This window comes from Podarcis erhardii (genome assembly GCF_964252035.2).
Source record: "Podarcis erhardii genome assembly, chromosome: 7".
Classification (NCBI taxonomy): Eukaryota; Metazoa; Chordata; class Lepidosauria; order Squamata; family Lacertidae; genus Podarcis; species Podarcis erhardii.
The window spans coordinates 42,717,283-42,739,506 of NC_138511.1; the positions used below are offsets into that span (position 1 = coordinate 42,717,283).

At 48.3% G+C, this 22,224-nt stretch overlaps 1 protein-coding gene across 5 annotated transcripts in view; it reads left to right on the top strand.

The window, feature by feature from the left end:
• Nucleotides 1-1,127: 1,127 nt before the first annotated feature.
• Nucleotides 1,128-22,224, top strand: part of CBFA2T3 (CBFA2/RUNX1 partner transcriptional co-repressor 3) — a 67,667-nt gene continuing 46,570 nt past the window's right edge. For 3 of the 5 annotated variants that reach the window (XM_081872064.1, XM_081872065.1, XM_081872067.1), the window contains exon 1: nt 1,128-1,665. The gene's annotated coding sequence lies outside the window, so the exon portion shown is untranslated. The remainder of the gene's footprint in view (nt 1,666-22,224) is intronic. The other 2 variants (XM_081872063.1, XM_081872066.1) reach the window with 1 other exon arrangement.

Sequence of the window (22,224 nt, forward strand, 5' to 3'; positions counted from 1 at the left end):
GGAAGGAGGAAGCCTCTTGAGATGCCGGTGGCACTTACTCCCGAGTAGGCAGGCGCTGGAGCTGCGCCGGAAGGCAAGTAAAGGGCAGCAGCAGCAGCAGCCCAGCCTCCTTCTCAGCGAAGCCCGGGAAGGCAAAGTGGCGGAGGCGCGATTCCATTCGGCGCGCAGAGAAGAAGGAGGCTGGGAAGGAGCCGGAGTCGGTGGGAGAAGCCGGCGTCGGATCGCGCCTCCTGGCCAGGCTGCTGCCGGGCTGGACTTGCTGCAGCAGCAGTAGGGGTGGAGCGCCCCCTGCCGGGAGCCGCGCGAAGCCCGTCGCTGCAGCAGCAGCAGCAGCAGGCAAGGCGCCGCCGCTGCCAGGCGCTGCATCCAACGCGGCGCGTCCGGCAGGGCTGGGCTCCATCAGAGCGGGAGCAGCAGCAGCAGCGAGCGGAGGCAGGAAGGCGGGCTGGGGGGCCGTCGCCGCCGCCTCTCCCAGGAGCCCGCCCGCCGCCTGCCCGGCTTGCTGGAGCCCAGAAGCCGCCCGACCCGCCAAGGCAGAGCCGCCTGCCATGTCCCGGGGAGCCCGAGCGCCGCCGCCGCCGCCGCCGCGCAAGAGAAGCCCGGAGCCGCTGACCAGGCTTTGAGGGAGACCGGGAGCCTTAGGCGGAGAGCGAGCGGCTCCCCGCGACCCAGCGCCCGCCGCCCTCGTGCCCAGCTGAGCCACCCTCGCTGCTCGTCCTCCTGCGAGGGGGCGGACGGCGCTCCGAGGATTCCCTGCCCGGGAGGTGGCGGAGCCCTCGGGAAGGAGAGAGAGGCGCCGAGCTGCGTTGTTGGACGGCAGCGAGCGAGAGCCGAGCGGCGGAGAGGGCATTGGGGGGGGGGCGGGGTGTCCCTCGCCAGATGGCACACCGAAGGGGCGAGCGGAGGAGGCGGAGGCGGCTGCAGTAGCTGGAAGGCAGCTCAGGGAAGAGGAGGAGGTAAAAGGCGACGAAGCCGGCGAGGGAGCAGCGCCTGGCCACTCGCCCGCCGTCGAGGAAGGGACCTAGCTGATCCCTCGCTGCGCACTGCCCCAACTGGGACCCGCGTGGCTGGCTTCACCCCATGGCCCCGACCCAGCGCCAGGCCTGAAGGGGCAGCGAGAATGAGGCCACGTCCAACGGCAGCCAGGCTTCTGCCCGGGCAAGCGGAGGGCGGCGGCCGCAGCGACAGCAGCAGCCGGTAAGCGGAGAGCCCGGCGCCCGGCGTGGGGAGCGCCATTTACCAAAGAGCCGGAGAGTAGGCGCGCTAGCCAAGCGCCGACGCCCGCTTTCCTCCGACGCCGCTTCTGGGTCGCGAGCCACACTTGGAGGGGCTCTGGAAAAGAGACGGACAGCTCCTCTCCCAAGGCAGGCGGGCGGAAGGGACCGCTAGGCAAGGCGCGCCGCTGGGACGTCGAGGGGCGCATTGGGCATCGCCAGGACTTGGATCACACCTGCTCAGGGCGCCCCCTCGCCCCAGTCGATGAGCCTCTTGGGGGCCCGGGAACCCCGTTTGGATTAACTGGTTCCCCTCCCTCTCTTTTTCCCGTCTTTCTTTCTCCCCATCCCCTTTTTTTGGGTTCTCCGGGAACTGTCCGTCGCCTGGCCACCTTCCTCGACTTCTCCTGGGACTATTACCTCACCTCACCTCGCCACCGACCTCAGGACTGTAAGTTCCGCTCCGTTCTCTTTTACAGAGCTTACTAGCCTTCCGGCTGTAGGGATGCGATGGGAAGTGGAGGGAACAGAGCGATTTGCGGGTGGGAGGTCGGTTAAGTTGCCTGATCCGAAGAAATGTCGTCGAGAGGGGAAACCCCCCCCCCCAGCACGCACTCCCGTCTTCTCTTTCTCTTGCCTTTGTTATTTTGACCTTTTGGTGAAGTTTTTGCGGTTGGAGGAGAGGGAGACGGGCATCCCTTGGCCTCTGGGTGTCCCAGCTGTGTTCCCCCCGCCTCGCACTCCCCGGGCATGCTTGTAGCGGTGGTTTCATTGAACTGTCCCAAAAGATGAAGAGGTCCACTGCGCTCCTCCTCTGTCCGGATCTCAACCGGGCAAGAGGGGCGCAAACCAGCAAAAGACAAAAACAAAACCGGGCTGGATCCACCACCCGTTATCCTACCACTTCCAAACAAAGGCGAAGGGTGGAGCGGGGGGAGAGATATGAGAGAGAGAGAGAGAGAGAGAGAGAGAGAGAGAGAGAGAGAGAGAGAGAGAGAGAGATGTGGCCAGATGTGCGCCCCCTGAACCGCCCTGCGCTACGCTTGGGGAGGTTCGCCAAATACTCCACAACGATTTCCCCGAGGGTTGGCTATGGGGTCTCCTGAATGCACTGTGGGGAAGGGGCTGCGTGGACACGGGGCGGCAGAACAGCCTGACTGGGCTTGGGAAGCCGCGCGCGCCTGGTGCCCCCTGACCTGGTGATGGTTCCTGTACCTTGGATGTACCCCCAAAATTGCTGTTGTTGCTGCTGGGGCTGTTTTCTGAAGAAAAGACCATGTATTACTTTTGTGGTCCTCGCTCGCTCTGCTATAGACCCGGCGGCTGCCCAAGTGACAGCCGCTTCAGCAAAGCCAATGCGAGAGGCTGGTATGGACCCCATCGAGGGTCATTGGAAGCACCCGATACTTGACCGCTCCGCAACTCCGTCGCCTTGCAAGAGGAACCCCAAAGACCCCTTTCTTTCCACCCAGACGGAGAGAGGTTTAAGTGTAACGAAGAAGGGGGTTCCGGTCCCGTTGCAGGAAGCTCCCTTCTGCCCCGTCTAAGGACGCCTTTGTTTGATCCCTTGTGTTAAGTGCTCCGCAGACATCACCATCCTCTTCAATTTAGCTGGATAGTTAATTCCTTAGAGGAAATGTCCAAGCGCAGAATGTGCGTGTGTGTTTTGTGGGGAAAGGCAGACAGAGTTTCTTGGGGACATTAATTGGCATGGTTGGAAGGGTGAGTGGATGGAGCCTGACCCAGACCTGCCTGGTGCCTCTTTCCTCTTGCACTAGTTGGATGGCATTAACTTGTGCGATTTGGCAACTCAAACCTTCTGTAGGGAAAGGAAAGCTGGAGGTGGACGAGCCAGGGGTGAGCAGCTTTGAAATTGTGGGGTGCAGTTTTCGTAGAACCTCTGATGTGGTTTTTAGGGAGTCTTGCTGAGAACCATCGGGCAGAACGGCAGGAAACCCAAATGAGCCACTAATTAGCATGGGCCACCAAAGCCACTCGGACATTGTTTTGTGTGAACCCTGTGCAAGGAAGACGAACAACTCTTGCCTCACTTTTCCCACCCGCCTGGTTACAAGTTGCCTGAGGAGCTTCTTATCTAAGTTGAGTCCAGACAGTGTAATTTTTAGGAAATGATTATTGCATACTTCAAATAAGTATCCTGGCTGAGTAATCATCCATGCGCTAGGGTTTTGTCTTGTTTGGTTTTTTAAAAAAACACATACACACACTGCCAGGCCTGGGAAGATATCTAACAGACCCCAATTTGCACCTGATTTGTTTTTTCCGCATTGCCAGACTTGCTCGCAGCTTCAGACCTTGAGCCCATGAACATTAATCAAAGACATGTCCCTGAGCGTATGCAGAGAGTTTGCATCCTCATAACGGGCAAGGCCTAAGTAACTCCCAGACCCAGTGTAGGGTGCAGAACTTCCAGCCCAGAAAATGTGACTTCCAGAGAGTCTTAAAATCTCAATTCTTTCCATATTAGAAATTAGGCGCAAAGTGTGTGTGAATAGAAAGGGGGTTGTCCGTGGGGCAGGACTGCAGAATATGAACAAATGAACCTCCATGATTATGACTTGGCAGAATTAATAAATCAATGTGCTTAAGGAAGTGGGCTGGAAGGGAGTCCCTCCCTTCATTCACCACCGTCAAGCTCAATACTATTTAGAAATGATATTTCACAACCCCATAATCCCATATGAGTGAGCTGGCTGTGATTGCTCCACTGGGAAAGGGGTTTTTCACTTTGCACATGCTCAGAGGTATTGTCTTCTTTGTTGTGGCTACCCCCATCCCTGGGCTCAGCCTTGTAACTGAAAATAAATTCTGGGACAAAGGAGTTGTGAGCCCAGCAAAACAACTTAGGTTGCAAGCTACAAATCTGGACTCTGCATCTGTGTCATGAACCACTTTAGATTAAATCCTTTGCAGTCTCAGTAAATTAGCTACACATCTGTTTGTGAGGCTGGGGTTGGTGTTTTTCTTTTTCTTTTGTTTTTTCCAAATCTCCAGTTCCAGATATTTTTGCCCTTCTAAAGAACAAAGGGAGTAGATTTCATCTACCACCCCACAAACCCACAAGCACTCTAAGCAAAACGCTGCCTTTCTATTCAAGGGTCGTGGAAAACCCAGGGGGACCCGCCATCTCTGGGACACTCTCCCATGCAACTCCTGTAGGAATGAACTGGAGGGATTTGGACCAAACCCAGATGGATAAGGAGGCAAAGCTCTCTTGCTGGGATTTTGAAGTGTCAGTTATAATGAGCAGACTGCACCCTCCTAACCCTATTTGAGATATTCACAGACCTCAATCTGGAGAAGGTTAAGTCAACCATGGTGAATTTATCCCATTTATTTCAATGGGAGATGTGGGAAAAACAAACAAACAAACAAACAAACAACACTTATTTTTTTGAGTAGCACTACTAACTTTCCTGGGGAGCCGAGCATCACCATGTCAGTTTTGCCACCGTGGGCTGAATCTTGGCATTCCAAATATATGATGGCTATATATTGCAAGCTGCGGTGGTCCCAGAAGTGCATTGGGAATGAGAGCTGATTACCCTCCAAGTGGGTAAAGGACATTATTCACTGTGATGCAGCTTCCATGAGAACACAGGGGCAACATGGATTGCTTTTCAATTCATTGCTCAAAAATGGCTCATATGTTAATTAGCTGAGAAGACAGACTTTTTTTTTACTCAGCAACCACACTCTGCAAATGAGTCAAGCGGCAGCATTCTTGGCTAAGCTGGGTGGCAGCAGCTAAGACTGGGAAGAAAATGTGGGAAGCTTAAATCAAGGGCAGTCAGCATGTGGGCTGCATCAAGCTCATGAAGCCAGTTCCAGTGGCCTACCAGCCCTCTCCCAAAATCAGGCACCTTTTCCTCTCACCCTTATGCCTTACTGACAAAGGTGCCTCTTCTCCCTCTGGTGCAATGGCAATGCCATTGCTGGAAGGTCTTAGCACTCAAGGAAACAGGAAGGAGAGATCCTCCCTTTTTCCTGAGCATAAAGACCTTCTAGCAATGGCAGTGTGCCAGATGGAGAAGAGGAGACTTTGGAAGGTAAGTCAAGGGCTGTGCTTTACATTGCTGGGCTAGGTTGGGCTGGGCCCAGAAATTTCTTAAATTTTACAGGTTTGGATGGAATTACTGTACAATACAAGGATTTGTTGTTTTCAGACCCTCCAAGTGTCCCTATTTTCCAGGGACATCCCTGGTTTAGAGAAGCCATCACAGTTTCTGATTTGATCCCAGAATGTCCCACTTTTCCTTAGGATGTCCCTATTTTCATTAGAGAAATGTTGCAGAGTATGGTAGGATGTCCCTATTTTCACTAGAGAAATGTTGGAAGATATGGAGTTATCCAACCCCCTAAGCCATCTGAAGGCAATCCTTTGTAGGGAAGTTTTCTAAATGTTTAATGTTTTATTATGTATTTATACATGTTGGAAGCTGCCCAGAGTGGTTGGGGCATCCCAGTCAGATGTGTGGGGTATAAATAGTAAAATGATAATTATGGAATGGGACGTCCCTATTTTCATCAGAGAAAAGTTGGAGGGTATGTGTTTTAGGAGTATTTGGGGTGTGTGACTTTTCTCTTCATTCCCTGGGAAAAGCCACATCAATGGTCATTTTGTGTGCATGGAGTTACACGTGTTAAAGGATTCTGTGGTGCCTGACAGCTGGCAAGCAGGTCAAGCATAGTTATGAACCGCCTAGAACTGAGATGCATGACCACAGAGTGTGCAAACAGGGAAAATCTTCACTCAAAAGTGTGTGCTGTTCTGCATGATGATGAAAATGCATCTTGAGAGACAACCTACTAGAACTCTGGAAAAGGCACATGCATTGGACTTGCTGAAGGGGGCATCCCAGGATGGCTGTGCACTGCAGCAGTGGGTAGGAACAGGTGGTGGTTGGGCTATGCCGAGGAGAGGAAATCTTTTCAGCTTGAGGGCCACATACCTTTCTTGGTAACCTTCCATGGGTCACTCGTAAGTGGTGGGAGGGGCCGGAGGTAAAGTGGGTGGAGCAATGAATGACAATGTTACCTCTGCTTGTTTCTATACTCACTCACCCCTCTGCAGGAAAGCAAGAAGCATGTTCTGTGATCAAGGATGCATTCCAGCCAGGCAAAAACACTCAAGGAAGGTGTGAAGCAGGGTTGGGGAGGCTGTGGCCTAGAGAGAGTTCTGAGGGCAAGATGGAAAGGCAGCCACATTTGGCCCCCAAGTCTAAGGTTCTCCATTCCTGTGCTCTGCTCTCATATCCTTTCATCCCTCACCATCCCTGTTCCCCTCTGTTGAGTGCTGGAGGATAAGCAGCAAGTGCTGTGGGCTGTGCAGAAAGGTGTCTTGTACTGGTTCATGCCAAGCAGGCCCATAACACTTTGGCTGACCCCAGTGTCATAGGCCTGCCTTTCCGTTGCAAATAGTATGTGGATGCGTACCAATTCAGAACTGGGTGAAATGGACTCTAGCCCACAAAAGTTTCTGCTGTGATAAATTTGTTAGCTTTGAAGCTGTTAGCCATAATCTCTGAGACACTACGCTTAACACAAAATCTTCAAAAGTCTTGTTGAGGGGATGAACTAAGCCTCAGAATTACACAGCGGTGTGTGGCGGCAATGGGAAGAACAGGAATCTATAGGTTGCAGAAAGTGCTTAACATCGCATTCCAAGGATGCACTAAAGGACCTGCATCTCTGAAACCAATCAGAACTAGGCATCTGGTCACATAGTCTGTCAGGTTCTCTCTCCCCCCCCCCCATTCATCCCTCTCCCCTACCCCATGTTTCAAAGTCCACCCAAAGGAAACAGGCCTCCATCCTCCTTCTTTCCACTTGCGGTGATAAGGATTGATACTGGGTGTGGCTGTTGCAATATCAAAGCAAATACTGAACTGCTGGGGGACCTAGCAAAGATCCTGTGTTGTTGCACAGAGCCCTGCTTTCTGGGGGGTGGGGGCTGAGAGTTTTCTCTTTTTTCCCAATGACATAATGGCTATTTATAACTTTTGGCTCTCTCTGGGTTGCCGCTGGGCTGGGAAATGAATGAAATGCAGCTGTTGAGGGCAGGGGCGGGCTGTCTCTGCGCACGTTTCACAGGCTCAATTAGAGAAAGCCCCCCTTCCCCGTTGTTTTGGAAGGGGTCAGGATTTCAGCTTGTTTCTTTTTTAAAAGTGTGTGCTCTGTGGGAGACCATTAACAGTGTCCCTGTTATTCTCCGAGATCCACATCAGGCTGAAGCAACAACTGCATAAACTTAACTTTGAAGAAGGACTGCGGCTCAGGAGCTAGGCATCAGCTTTGCATGCATCAGGTCCCATGTGCCAACATTTCCAGGCAGGGCTTGGAAAGACCCACCCCTGCCTGAAACCCTAGAAGGCCCCTGCAGACAAGCCTGAGTTGGAGAGGCTGATGTTCTGATTCGGTATATTGCAGCTTCCTACGTGAGCTCCTGGGAGAGTCCTGGGCAGATGGGCCTAATTTGAATAAGGAGCCAAGATGCCCAGCTGTGTGCAGAGTTGTCTTCAGAAGTATTTAATTCATGGTCCTGGGTCATACCAGCTTGAAGTTCTGGCTCAGCTGCCTGGATCATCTCCCTGCCAGCCCAAAAGCTGGCTCTCCACAAATTCCTCCACCTGTTCATAGTGCTGTTTTCTGACCTGGTTCTGTGGACAGAGAGTCACTTTCATCCCCTGGAGACTGACTTAGCTGTAATCCTAACCTTACTTACCCATTGAATCCAGTGGGACTTTCTTCTGAGTAGACAAGGTCGGGGTTGCAGTCACAGTTTCTAAAGTGAGAGATACACTCAGGCTTAGAGCGCTTTAAAAATAGCACACATTATTTCAATTTGTTTTGTCTTTCTTCTCCCGACAAGGATCTGATCACTGCCCTCGTCTTTTCCTTTCCTGTGCTGCTGCTAGTTATTGAGGAAGTTCCCGATCATATGGCAATCCATATTGCTATTGCTATTATCAATATGAATAAACATCTGTCAACTACACTTTTCCAAGGCTGCTTAAACAAGGTTCAGCAGCAAAATATTTTTAAAAGCAATAAAAGAACAAGATTAACGGTGCAATTCTAGGCATGTCTAGCCAGAAGTCCTACTGAGTTCAGCAGGGTTTATTCCCTGTAAGTGGCTGTAGGAAGGCAGCTTAGAACAGCAGAAAAAAGCCGCACAAAAAGGAACAACTTCAAAGCTCAACTTGGTTTAAAAAGCCTGGGGAAATGAAAAATGGTTTCCTTCATACTAGGAAGGTAAGATAACAGGTTCCTGGGAAAACTTCCCAGGGTGAAAGTTCCATAGATGAAGTCCATCACCAAAAATGATCTTCTCTTATTGCACTGCCATGTCACCTGCCTTAGCTAGCGTGCCACAATCAGAAGGGGCGGGAAGGAAGAAGATGACAAGTTTTCACTGCATGAAAATGTAGTGCCATCAATGTACATTAACAGAGTTCCACAGGGCAGGTCTCTGCCTCCGGGAGTTTACAATTTCACAGTGGGTAGGATAGTAGAAGAAAGGGAATGCAGAGAAAGGAAAACAAGGGTAGGAATGGTGAAGGTGAACACCAGTAGTTACTAGCAGCAAGAACTTAGGCTTGGCTACTGTTGGGGTTTTTTGGTTGAGCAGACAATCCAGATCACTCAGATAAGTGAGCCAAGCTGCATTCTATTGGAAGAGGATAAAATGTTTGAGATCATCATTAGCCATTCTGACATGGAGATAAAGTCCCCTCTCACATACGGCAATTGGACGGACACCCTAAGCATTAAGGTACCTTAATGCAAAATAACATTTGCAAGAACGGTTGCAATATTCTATGTAGCCTTCTCAACTCACTAGAAGTGTGTGCACTTTCAAAGAGAATTTGCAAACTGAAGCTGTAACAGATACACTCTGGGCTGTAGAGAAATGTATTGTTCCATCCTGAAGATAATATTCCACAAATGCTGTAGTGAGGCAAGTGTCTAGACCTAGAGAAGCTTTCCCTGACCTATAAAGCCTTAGGCAGCTCAGGATTCCAATACAGTACCTTCAGGGTTGCCTCTCTCCATATGAACCAACCTAGATGCTGTATTTGTCATAGGGGCCCTTCTCTGTCCGCCTGTCTGCCCCCTTCAAGGGAAGTAGAGAGGGTGGCAACACAGAAACAGCCCTTCATTGAGGACTCCCAGTTGACAGAAGGCTTTCCCCAGGGAAACCTGCCTGACACCATAGTCCTCTTCTTTTAGACATCAGGCTAAATAATTTCTGTTTGCCCCGGCCTTTGACCAATAATATGGAAGGGGTGTGTGGGTGTGTGGGTGTGTGTGTGTGTGTGTTTGGTTTGTTTTGGTGCCAGGTTGGGTAGGATTTGTCCTTTTATAAATATTCATGGATGAGTCATGTGTTTTATTTTTATTTATTGCAGGGTTTAAATGTATTTTATGCTGGAAGTCACTTTGGAACACTCCATTGTGTGGGGAAAGAGATGAATGTTTTATGTTGCACCAGCCACTGCTTCCTTAAATTCTGAGCATTTTTGTCAAGTCTTTCTGGTGTGCAAAATGCTTCCCCTTTTACATTATCTCAGTAATCTTAACAACAGTCCTGTAAGGTAGGGTGCTATTACAACCCCACCCCCCATGCAGGGCATAGGCTGAGAGTGAAAAGAGCCTTGCTTAAAGGGACCTGCAAAGGTCATGACAGAGGTGAAATTCCTGGTTTTCAGCACATGGTGGAACTGCTTTCTGAGATCAAACTAAGGAGGTGGTATAATTGCAGGAGCATTTGCAGAGGGAAATCAGCAGGCAAGAGTTGTTGGTTTATTTACTCTCCCCTGCTGCATATGTCTCAACTACTTGTGGGTCCCCCATTCATGATCCCCAGCTGTGCTGTTAGACCAGAGGTAAGCCCAGCAGTGAGAAGGGCATTTGCAGGGATGACTCAACGGAAGAATCAAGCACCTGTTAACAAATTCCTCCACCCCTGTGTTTGTCTCAGGTTTGCCATCTCTCAGGCAAACCCTTCATTTAGCCCTTGGGAAGTAATAGCTCTGCTCTGCTCTGCACTAGTCAGGACACATCTGGAGTGCTGTATCCAGGTCATTTGAGGAAGGACTTTAACTGAGAGGAGGGTGATCAGAATGGTGAGGGCTGGATGAGGAAAGGGTGAAAAAGCTGGGGGTGGTTAGCCTGGAGAAGAGAAGCTTAAGGGGGTGGGGGAGTGGGAGAGACACGAAAGCAGTCTCCAAATACCTTAAGGGCTGTCATGGAGAAGATGGAGCCAGCATGATGGAGCTGGAGCTTCAGGGAGGTGTTGGAAAACAAGAGCTGTGTGGGCTACTGTGTTATGGCCTTTAGTCCCTAAGGGTGCTGTCCTCTCATCAGTGCTGAAGTAAACAACCAGTCCAGTTGGTTTCAGTACATGAGATAAAGCACTCAGCGCTTGTGGTGTGGGTGTCCTGCTTTGGTGGTAGTGTCACTCTTGCATTAGGAGAAACTTCTGGAATGGTGGAACATTCTGCCTCAGGATATGGTGGGCTCTTTTTCACTGGAAGTAGATAAGCGCGGCTGGGCAAGCTACCTGTCAAGGATGCTGTACTTGCAGATTCTGTACTGAGCAAGGGGTTGGACCAGATCCCGTCCAACTCCTATGATGTGGTCACAAGTGGGCCTGCTTCATTTTCAGTGCCTAGGAGGTTGGAACAGGGCTTCCTTTGTGGTGGCTCCCCAGTTGAGGAATCCTCTCTCCAGAAATACCCCTTAAGAAAAGCCCTGTTGGTTCAGCCCAAAGGTTCATGTAGTCCAGCATCCTGTTCTCACAGTGGCCAACCAGATGCCCCTATTGGGAAGCCCACCAGCAGAATCTGAGTGCAAGAGCATTGTCCCCCATTTGTGATTCCCAGCAGCTGGCATTTGGGGGCATACTGCCTCTGACAATGGAGGTACAACATAGCCATTGTGGCTACTAGCCCTCAATAGTCTTATCTTCCATAAATTTAACTAATTCTCTTGTAAACCCATCCAAGATAGTGGCCAACGTGGCAGCAAATGCCACAGTTTAACTATGTGCTGCATGAAGAAGTCCTTTCTTTCATCTATCCCAAATCTTCCAACATTCAGCTTTCTTGGATGGCTCCATTGGGTTCTAGTGATTTTATGTAAATTGTGTTATTTTTATTGTTGTTAGCCGCTCTGAGTCCGGCCTCGGCTGGGGAGGGTGGGATATAAATCAAATATTATTATTATTATTATTATTTGTTTTCTGAGAAGGAGAAAATGTGTTTTTTTCTATGCACTTTCTCCACACTAGGCATAGTTTTATACATCCGTTCAGCGCCATCTCTCTTCCTTCCCTAATGTCTCTTGGCTTTTAGGCAGCAATTGAACACAGTTTTATTTGGTGGGCTCTTGAACAAACAATGTTGCTCTAGGCTGTTCTCAATGGGTTTGTTTCCATTGTGCTTTTTCAGCAGATCATTCTCAAGTTTAGCAAGCCACCTTGAGGATCAGTTCTGATGGAGAGGTTGGGGCACAAATGTTATAAAGGAAGGAAGGAAATGCACCTCGCCTTGGCAGATGTGAGTTGGGGAACCAACCCTTTGCCAGGTTCACCAGTAGCTCCTTCTCCCTCTGCCCAGGACATGGCATCTACTACTCATGTCTTGGTGCAGTTCCACTGGTGGGTCAGGTGCTGTGTACACAATGCAGTAACTACAGCATCCCCTCCTCTAGAGACTTTTCAGGTGCTGCACCAGACAGTCACAGGTGAGGCAGACAGGTACAGGGGGAGGGGAATGCTCAGCGTCCAATGGAACAATCATATCCCACCTTCAGCAGGTTGAATTTTATTTTTTGGTGGTTCCAATTCTACAATTATGTTTTGATTTTATAGTTGTCAACTGCTCAGGAGTTATTTTGGATATGAGCAGTATATAAATTAATTAATTAATAATAATATAGGTGATATAATAATAATAATAATAATAATAGTCAAAACTATATATAAACTGTATATTTAAAAAATTCCTTCCAGTAGCATCTTAGAGACCAACTAAGTTTGTTATTGGTATGAGCTTTCGTGTGCATGCACACTTCTTCAGATACCATGCACACAAAAGCTGATACCAATAACAAACTTAGTTTTTTAGTTCCAGTTACAGATAGGTAGCCGTGTTGGTCTGCCATGGTCAAAACAAAATAAAAAAATAAAAAAATTCCTTCCAGTAGCACCTTAAAGACCAACTGAGTTAGTTCTAGGTATGAGCTTTCGTGTGCATGCACACTTCTTCAGATACCAAGAATCTGAAGAAGTGTGCATGCACACGAAAGCTCATACCTAGAACTAACTCAGTTGGTCTTTAAGGTGCTACTGGAAGGAATTTTTTTATTTTTTTATTTTGTTTAGTTTTTTAGTTTTGTTTCAACTATGGCAGACCAACACAGCTACCTACCTGTAACTAATAATAATAGTGGTAGACATTGGGGAAGAAGAGCATTAGAAGCTTTCCTAATTTGAGGAAGAGTTTATTGATGGACTTGGAAGATAAAGAGGGGGGCAGCAGGCTGAACAGAGGCAAGGAATTCTTCAATCTTGAGTCCCCAGATATAGTTAGACTCCAATTCCCATCATTCCCAGCCATCTTAGCCAATGGCCAAGGGTGATAGAAGTTGTAGTCCAACAAAATCTGGGTGGGGGAAGGCAAAGTTGAAGAATCCAGGTCTAAGCTGCCCTTCCTTAGCCTGGTGGCCTCTGGCTGTTTTGAAGTACAGTTCCCATCTGCCTCAGGCAACATGGCCATGCTGGCTGGGTCTGTTGGGAGTTGTCATCCAAAATAGCCAGAGGGCACTGGCTGGGGAAGGCGGCTCTAAGCACAGGGAAGAGGCTGACAGAAAGAAGCAGGCAGGAATCCGAGAGGAAGCAAGAAGCAACCAGCCTTCATTGCTTCTGCCCAGACACACCCCTAGGGATGGGGAAGAAATTCAATTTTGTTTGCATTATATTGAAGAACAGCCTAATTTGCACTCCTCAAATCAATAAACGAACCAAAACACAACTTACCCCCCCCTCCATATTTCTGTGATGCAGCTCTCTAGCTAAGCATTGTGGACAAACATGCACACATTAGTGAAAAGGACATACAAATGCATTTCATTAGGGGAAATTGCTTGCAGAAATTTTGCTACACTGCATGCAAAAAAAGTGTGTTTTAAGATGCTGACGAGTTTTCATGAGTATTTTTTTAAAAAATCACGAGTTGCTGCTGAAATGTGGAGAGCTGAATTTAAAATAGGGGGAAATGAGGGAACCTAAAAGTGACAGATTCATCCATCACTACACACCGCTCCAATTATATATTGCTTTGGTTTCTTTCTGGGGCTTAAACAGATCTATGATCCACCCCCACCCCAATTTGCCCCTGGCTGCCTTCCTCATCACTGCCTCTGCCTAACCAGAGCTGCCTCCACAAGTCACTGGGGCTCATCATCACCACCCTGAAATGAATCTTCAGCTCCTCTGCTAATGTGGGGAGGCCAGGTCAGAGCAAGGGGATAGAGCCTTGCACTCTGCTGCTTCATTTTGTTTTCAGGTCCCCCCCCCCCACTTCCATGTTGAGGGGGAAATTGTGTCTCACTTAATTCCCAGCATATGGCTCAGGAACAGAACCTTGCCTGTGGGTAGGAGGAAGGAGTTGAGCAAGCACAGATTCCGTGGCAGCAGCTTGGGCTCTCATGACAATTGAGTGGAGGAAGAGGGTCTGCATTAGCTCTGCAGGAGAGTGCAGGCGCTGCATGCAAAAAAACTGCTCCCATATTTAGTTTTTTTTTTTAAAAGTAATTTTTATTAATTTTACAACATAAACAAAAAACAGACAAACATAACACGACTTCCCCAAACCTCCCCTTCACTGCATCCTTATTTTAAAATTTTTTAGCAATCCTTCATCCCTTTTTATATTAATTCTCTTTAAAGTTTTTTAAATTTCAATTTTTACAGCTGTAATTCTTTATATCCAATCCCTTGACATCTTAACATTCCGAAATTTTACAACAATTTTTAAGATAGATTTTGAATTTTTTCCAGTCTTCTTCCACTGTCTCTCTCCTCTGGTCACGGATTCTGCCGGTCATCTCTGCCAGTCCCATAAATTCAGTCACCTTGGTCTGCCATTCTTCCAGAGTAGGTAATTCTTTAGTCTTCCAATACTTCGCCAAAAGAATTCTTGCTGCTGTTGTTGCGTACATAAAAAATGTTCTATCTTTCTTTGGAACCATTTGGCCTACCATGCCCAAGAGAAAAGCCTCCGGTTTCTTTACAAATGTCCACTTAAGGATTTTCTTAATTTCATTATAGATCATTTCCCAGTAGGCCTTAATCTTCGGGCAGGTCCACCAAAGATGATAAAAAGTTCCTTCGCATTCATTACACTTCCAGCAATTGTTATTGGGCAGATGATATATCTTTGCAAGCTTGACTGGGGTCATGTACCACCTATAGATCATTTTCATTATATTCTCTTTCAAGGCACTACATGCCGTAAATTTAATACCTGTGGTCCATAACTGCTCCCAGTCAGCAAACATAATATCATGACCTAAGTCTTGTGCCCATTTGATCATAGCTGATTTAACCGTTTCATCCTGTGTATTCCATTTCAGCAACAAGTTATACATTTTAGACAGATTCTTAGTATTGGTCTCTAACAATTCTGTTTCCATATTTAGTCCATAGTTCACAGGTCACCAATGCAGTGCCCATGGAGACAGGGAGGCCTTCCTGGGTCCAGCCTTTGTTACGGAGGTAATGTGGTGTTGTTGTCAGAGCCTCATCCTATACCCACCCGATAGTTTGAAGGCTGACGGAAGCTGGGTTAGAGCACTGGACTAAGACCAAGGAGGCCCCGGTTCAAAGCTCAGTGCTGTGAACTTCACTGGGTAACTGTGGGACAGTCGCAGCCACTCTCAGCCTGCCTACCTCACAGGGTTGTTGTGAGAATAAAATGGAGGGAGTGTGATATCCATGTGTGTCACTTGGAGGGATGGTGGGATAAATATAAATAAATCCTCAGTGTTTCCAGCAAAAAAAAAAAAAAAAAAAAAAAAAAAGAATGAAAAGAAAAGGCATATCGGTCCAAGCTGTGAGCTAAAAGATCTATGGATAAAGGGTGGTATACAAATTTAAATAATGAATAATTTAATTAACTAATTAATAATAAAATGAGCATTTGTTCATAAAATCATTGAGTTGGAAGGGACCCTGAGGATCATCTAGTCCAACCCCCTGCAATGCAGGAATATGCAGCTCTCCGTTATGGGGATCAAACCTGCACCCTTGCCTTATAAGGAGGCATATAGAAAGCAGACTTTTCACCACTGATGGATAATATATGGGAAGCAAATAATGGCACCTGGGGCTCCTGCCAGGATGATACCCCACCCTCCCTGCACAGTGACATGTTGTGTTCCAAACCTTTGGCTGTTCCCCATCTATCCCCAGCCACCAAGCCTCTTCCTCTTCTCTTCCTTTGTCTTAGTTCTAAGCACAGCTAGGGGAAGGGCACATCGGTGTTGCAGCAAATGTCTTTTCTGATCCTGTAGAGGGTAGGACCTGAACCCATGGCTTCAAGCTAGAAGAACAGAGATTTAGATGAAGGCTGGGGGAATATGTGGGCCGTGCAAACATTGCTGGACTACAAATCCCATTGTCACAGACCATTAGCCATGCTGGCTGGGGCTGATGGGAGTTAGAGTCCAACAACATCTGGAAGGTCCCTGGCTCCCCTACTCCTGACTGAGACAAAACGGTTAAGGAGAACTTTGCAACATCACAAGCGGTTTGACAGTGAAGCAGACTGCTTCTGAAGATGGTGGGTTTTCCTTTGTTATGCGTTTTTAAGCAGAAGCTGGGTGACCTACACTAACAGGGATGATGTTGTAGTGGGGCTCTTGCACCGGCAGGCCTTTGAGATCACTTCTAGGATCTATGATCTTAGGAGAAGACTCTAAATGTTAGGAGAAGCAGCATAGCTGCCATTTTCAGTTCTTTTCTCTGGGTCCATGAGGACTCACAGCACCTTTCTTTTTAAAAACAAAAGCTGGTGTTTAATTGCGAATTCCACCTGCATCTGTGTTTGATGCACTTTCCTAAGTTTTCCATCACTTGGTTTTAGGAACATAGGAAGCTGCTTTGTACTGCATCCATTGAGCTGCTTTGTACTGCATCCATTATCTACACTGACTTGCAGTGGCTCTCTAAGTTTTAAGACCTAGTTCTCTTCTAGCCCTACCTGGAGATGTCTGGGATTGAACCTGGGACCTTCTGCATGCAAGGCAGATGCTCTACCCCTGAGCCACATCCCTGTGTCTCTCATGGAAACAGGTGCCTTGTCCCACCTCAGATCCAGCCAGCGTGTTGGGGCTTGCTCTGGTTCTCTGCAGCTGCACCCAAGGGCCAGGCCAGATCGTGTTGCTCTGTTTACTCTTGGTGGTCAGGGAGGATGTTCGCGTTCCCTGAGCACAAGACAGCTGGTAAACAGTGGTGGTGTTGGCTGGGTAGCCAGCTCTTTGTCTAGTGAGGAGATCATTAAGGGCTCAGCTTCCCACCTGTTCTGACAGGAAATGGCCCAGCTGCCTGGTCCTCCCGTTTCCTAGTAACAGTTGACAAGATGGTGGCGCAGAAGGGGCCTCTACCCAAGATACGTCTGTCAGTCCACAGTGTCACTCGCACCGTGCGCAGGAAGATGCTCCCACTAGAAATGGAGCCGCATTATTCACACAACTTGGAGCACCTCTTAGCGGGTTGAGGAGAATGGACATTTCCTCGCTACCCAGCAGACATCCAGGTGTGGCATCCAGGCAAGTAACCTTTACTTGCTAGTGGTCTACTGGAGCTTTTGGCTCTCCAGGGTGGAAAATTCATGTGGGTTAATTTGGCACTTGCTGAAGAGATTGCTGAGATGCTTTGTTTTTGAATGCTTTAAGATTGCAGCCTTTGCCAACCTGGTGTGCTGTGCTAGCAAGGACTGGTGGGAGTTGTAGTTCAAAACATCTGGAGGGCACCAGGTTGGCAAAGACTGCAATGTGCCATTTCCCTAGGAACCAATGCCAAAAGACAGTCAATGGGGAAAAGTTTAGCTTGATCCTCGTAGGGCCAAATCCTGATAAAAGAGAGTCGAAAAGAAGGAAGTCTGGGTTTCATGTTCTTAACAGTTTCTTGAATTTCAGGGGATCCTCACTGCAGCTGTTCAGAGCTAACACTTGTTGTTCCCTTGTTGTTCTTTCTTGTTTTATGAATCATATTTTGTTTGCATTTTACTATAGGGAAACATGTAAAAGCTTTTCAGTGCCTCCAAAGTCTAGCTGCCAAATGACTTTGCATTTCAAAATCTCAAACTTTGGCATATTCTATTTCTTTTGCTCATGTCCTTAATGCATTTGTATCCCACCTTTTCCTCCCAAGTTACTCAAGGTGGTTAACTAGGTTCTGCCACTCCTCATTTAGTCCCCACAGCAACTCTGTGAGGTTGGTTAGGTTGAGAGTCAGCGAGCTTCACAGCCCATGGGCAGTTTTAACCCGGGTCTCCCAGTCTTGTTAGACCTGATGACAGAACTCCAACGGGGGGGGGGGGAGTGTTAATGCCATGCTAGTGGGGCTGAACCTGCACCTCCTGGGCGCAGCTGGTTGTGTGAGTACTTTCTGCCATTTAGTCGTAATGATCTCAATAAACCTTTTGGAACTAAGCTGCTCCCTTTCGGCATAGTACATAGCTACATAATAAGACCAGATGAAGAATCCTGCTGGTTCAGGACAAAGGCCAATCTAGCCCAGCATCCTGTTCTCTCAGTGGCCAATCAGATGCCCCTATCAGGAAGCCCACAAGCAGAATCTGTGGGGAACCATGCTCTCTCCCATTGTGAGCCCTAGCAACAGGCATTTGGAGCCATCCTGCCTCCAACAGGGGAGGTGCAGCACAGCCATTGTGGCTAGCAGCCATTGATAGCCTTACCCTCCATGAATTTGTTCCACCCTCTTTTAAAGCCATCACGACCTCTTGTGGGAGTGAATTCTATAGTTTAGCTCTGTGCTGTGCTTTCTTTTGCCTGCCCTGAATCTGAAGGATCATTGGATGGGCCCGAATATTATGAGATCCACTTCATCCATGAGAGTCGGCATTTTATACACCTCTATGTGCCCCCATTGGGATGCGGGTAGCACTGTGGGTTAAACCACAGAGCCTAGGGCTTGCCGATCAGAAGATTGGCGGTTTGAATCCCCGCAACGGGGTGAGCTCCCGTTGTTCGGTCCCTGCTCCTGCCAACCTAGTAGTTCAAAAGCACGCAGTGCAAGTAGATAAATAGGTACCGCTCCAGCGGGAAGATAAACGGTGTTTCCGTGCGCTGCTCTGGTTCGCCAGAAGCGGCTTAGTCATGCTGGCCAGGTGACCCAGAAGCTGTACGCCGGCTCCCTCGGCCAGTAAAGTGAGATGAGCGCCGCAACCCCAGAGTTGGTCACGACTGGACCTAATGGTCAGGGGTCCCTTTACCTTTACCTATGTTCCCCCATTACTCACTCCCCCACCCCAAACTTAAAAGTTCCTCCTCCTTACTTTCCTCCTAGGGTTTCCATCACCACTCCTTGATTGTAACATGTTTTATGTCTCCTGTGCACAAAAAAATGTGTGTGTGTGTTAAGCATGATTTCAAAACTGCAAGCCTTCAATGATTTTTTTAGATGCAGCTGAAAAGCCTGAAACTTTTTGCTTGCAAAATAATTGGGGGGGGGGCAAAGGGGTGTGAATAGCCTTTTGTCTCCTTCCCTGATGCTGATGCTAGGAACTGCAACAGCTTTGCTCTCTTCTCCCTCTCTCCTCCCCCCTCCCCATAACACCCTGACTCCAACTGCTCCATCTGCTTGCTTGGAATGCTTCCCACAATTGGGATGCCTGCAGAAAGAAAAGGATTAGGGGGAAATCCAGTCCCACTGAGGGATCAGCCTGAGAGGTCACTCAGAAACACCAGGCTGTGCACCGGTTAAGTTGGGCTCCGTTTAACTGGAATGTGAAATTCCCCTCCTGGCCTTCATCTCAATCTGCCTAGGTGAGATTCATACTGCTGTGTAGTTGTTTTAAAAAGCACCTTCCAGTTAAGCAGCTGCATCCAGATGCCACTACTACTACAACTACTACTACTACTACTACTACTACTACTACTACTACTACAAGGGAGGGACCCTGTAGCCTCCCAGATGTTTCTGGACTCCAACTCCCATCATTCTTGATTATTGACCATGCTGGCTGAGTTGGATGGGAGCTGGAGTCCCACAGCATCTGGAAGACCACGACAAGATGTACTACAAGATGCAGGGATGGTGGCTGTCAACCTAGATGGCTTTAAAAGGGGACTACACTTTATCTCCAGTATCAGAGGCATTGCTAAGCTAATTAACACATCGCCATTGAAGGATTCTCTCCCCCTTCAGTGGATCTGCCAAGCCTCCTTTTAAAGCAGTCAGTAAAGCATGTGACTCTTGATCTCAGGGTTGTGGGTTTGAGCCCCACATTGGGCAAACGATCCCTGCATTGCAGAGGGTTGGCCTGGATTACCTTTGCAGTCCCTTCCAACTCTACCATTCTATGAGTCATTGAAGGCATCACTGGCAGTGTGAATTCCATAAGCCAAAGGCGCACTATGTGAAGAAGTCCTTTCTTTTGTCTTTCCTGAATCTAATGTCCATCAGTGCCATCACGCTCTTCTATTACAGTGGTACCTCGGGTTAAGTACTTAATTCGTTCCGGAGGTCCGTTCTTAACCTGAAACTGTTCTTAACCTGAAGCACCGCTTTAGCTAATGGGGCCCTCCTGCTGCCGCCGTGCCGCCGGAGCATGATTTCTGTTCTCATCCTGAAGCAAAGTTCTTAACCCGAGGTACTATTTCTGGGTTAGCGGAGTCTGTAACCTGAAGCATTTATAACCTGAAGCGTATGTAACCCGAGGTACCACTGTACAGGGTTAGGGGAAAACCTGTCTCCACAACTGCTTCTGCCTACTTCCTGCAAAGGCAAAATATATGGGAGGAGATAAGTGAGCCTTCTTTGCGAAGTAAAGAGCTCTTACACCTTTCAGCAAAACGATCCCCTGTGCACATTCTTGTGCTTTTAGATTTTTTTTAACCCATCAAGTTCCTACAGGGTGACATTATAAATTACAGTAAAGGACTTAAATGTAGGGCGCTTCTTTTTTTTTTTCTATTGAAAAACTAGCTATCCTTGCAAGGAATCCCCTGATAATCTCTTAACAGAAAAGTCTTGCCATCATTTTGGGAAAAACAGAAGCCTGGGCCACCAAGGACACCTCCTTGATGTCTTCACTTGCGATGTGGAAGGTGCCCTTAGAAGGCTATCCTTGCAGACTGTAGCCAGCCCATCAGAACCCTGGTTTCAATAGGTGTGCCAGTAAACAGCACACAAAACACACATGCCACTAAAAGTAAAACAAAATTGAAATGATGGCACTTGTGCTGCAAACCTCTGCTCCACAAATGCAATAGCAGCCTGAAGGTGCTGCCTTTAGGCCAGGCCTGTGCAACTACAAGGTTTGGGGGAGATGTTTTCCAGATGTTATTGTACTACAGCTCCCATCACCCCTGATAATCGGTCGTACTGGCTGGGGTTGACAGAAATTGGATTCCAATAACATCTGGAGGGCGCTTTGTCAGTTCCCCTGTGATGAAAAGTGGGGCGGGGGAGGGGGGAGTTGATAAAATGCCTGACCACAGAAGAGCCACAGAGATAGTGTCTGGGTAGAACGCATAGGGTATCCAGTGAACTCAGCTGTTTTGGAGACTTAAAACTGAACATCTGGATAACACCCCCGCTCTTGCGCACCGAACATGCTCATGTGCAGCTCCCGTCCATTGCGCTGTGGCTTGTGCTCAAGAAGTTCCCCTTCGGAGGGGAGAGGCTTTGGCAAATATCACAGTGTAAGTCCCATGTAATCCAGGGAGTCAAAAGGTGATTTTAAGCCGTCTGCAGCTTGTTGGAAGCAGGCAGCTCATCCCCAAAAGCGGGTAGGGAGAGTGGTAGAGGGAAGGTGAAACATGCATATTCTGGAGATGTAGGGAGGGCACGGACATGTGGGGAAGAGGAGGAAGAATACTTGTTCGCTTATCCTGAGCTCATCTGCAGAGCCGAGTAGTGCCTTCCAATCCTTTCCTAATGGCTGCAAGCCATCACCACCTTAATCCATCATTAGCTGGGCATATTTCAGATCTGAGCCAACAGTGAATTGGTGTGCGTATGGCAGCGGCGGGGGGGGGGGGAGAGAGAGACTTCTCTCGCTTGCATGCTTCCCCTTATTCCCATGCCATCCTTGCTGCTGCCTGTGTGTAATTAACAGAGTAATTAAAAACAGGATGAGTTAATTGGTATTCATTTATGTGGCAGATGTTTTTAATTGAGATACGAAACAATTTACCTGTTTATATAAACAATAGTGAACGAAGGCTTGTAAAACAGGGTGTTTTTCCTTCCATATGCAGCAGGATCTGAGCCATCTCTCCCAGCTCCTTTTCATCAGACCTGAGGCCAAACTGATGGAGAGCACCTGGGGGTTGTGGATGGTGCCAGGGACTGAGGCTCCGTTCCAAAGATGTGTTCCTCCCCTTTCTTAATTGCATGCCAGCTACAGGGATGTTGTTACAGGATGACAGAGCAGGGCTGGACCCTGGATCTTTTCCACTGGTCCCCAGATCAGCTGCCACTTCCTCCCTCCCTTAAAAAAAGAGAGAGGCTAAAAATTAGCTTACTTACAGGGCTGCTGGTCAGGCGTCCACATGTGCAAAAAGAGCCCAAACATTGATGCATATTTGCATTAAAAATTGCATATGGTGTGTAAAGGCAGATTTAGAAGCAATTAATAACCTTTAAACGGAAAAGCAAGGCAGTGACAGGTGAGCTGCCTGCCTGCTCAGTCAGCTGTCTAGGCGCTCACAGTTGTGGAGGCAGCTCCCT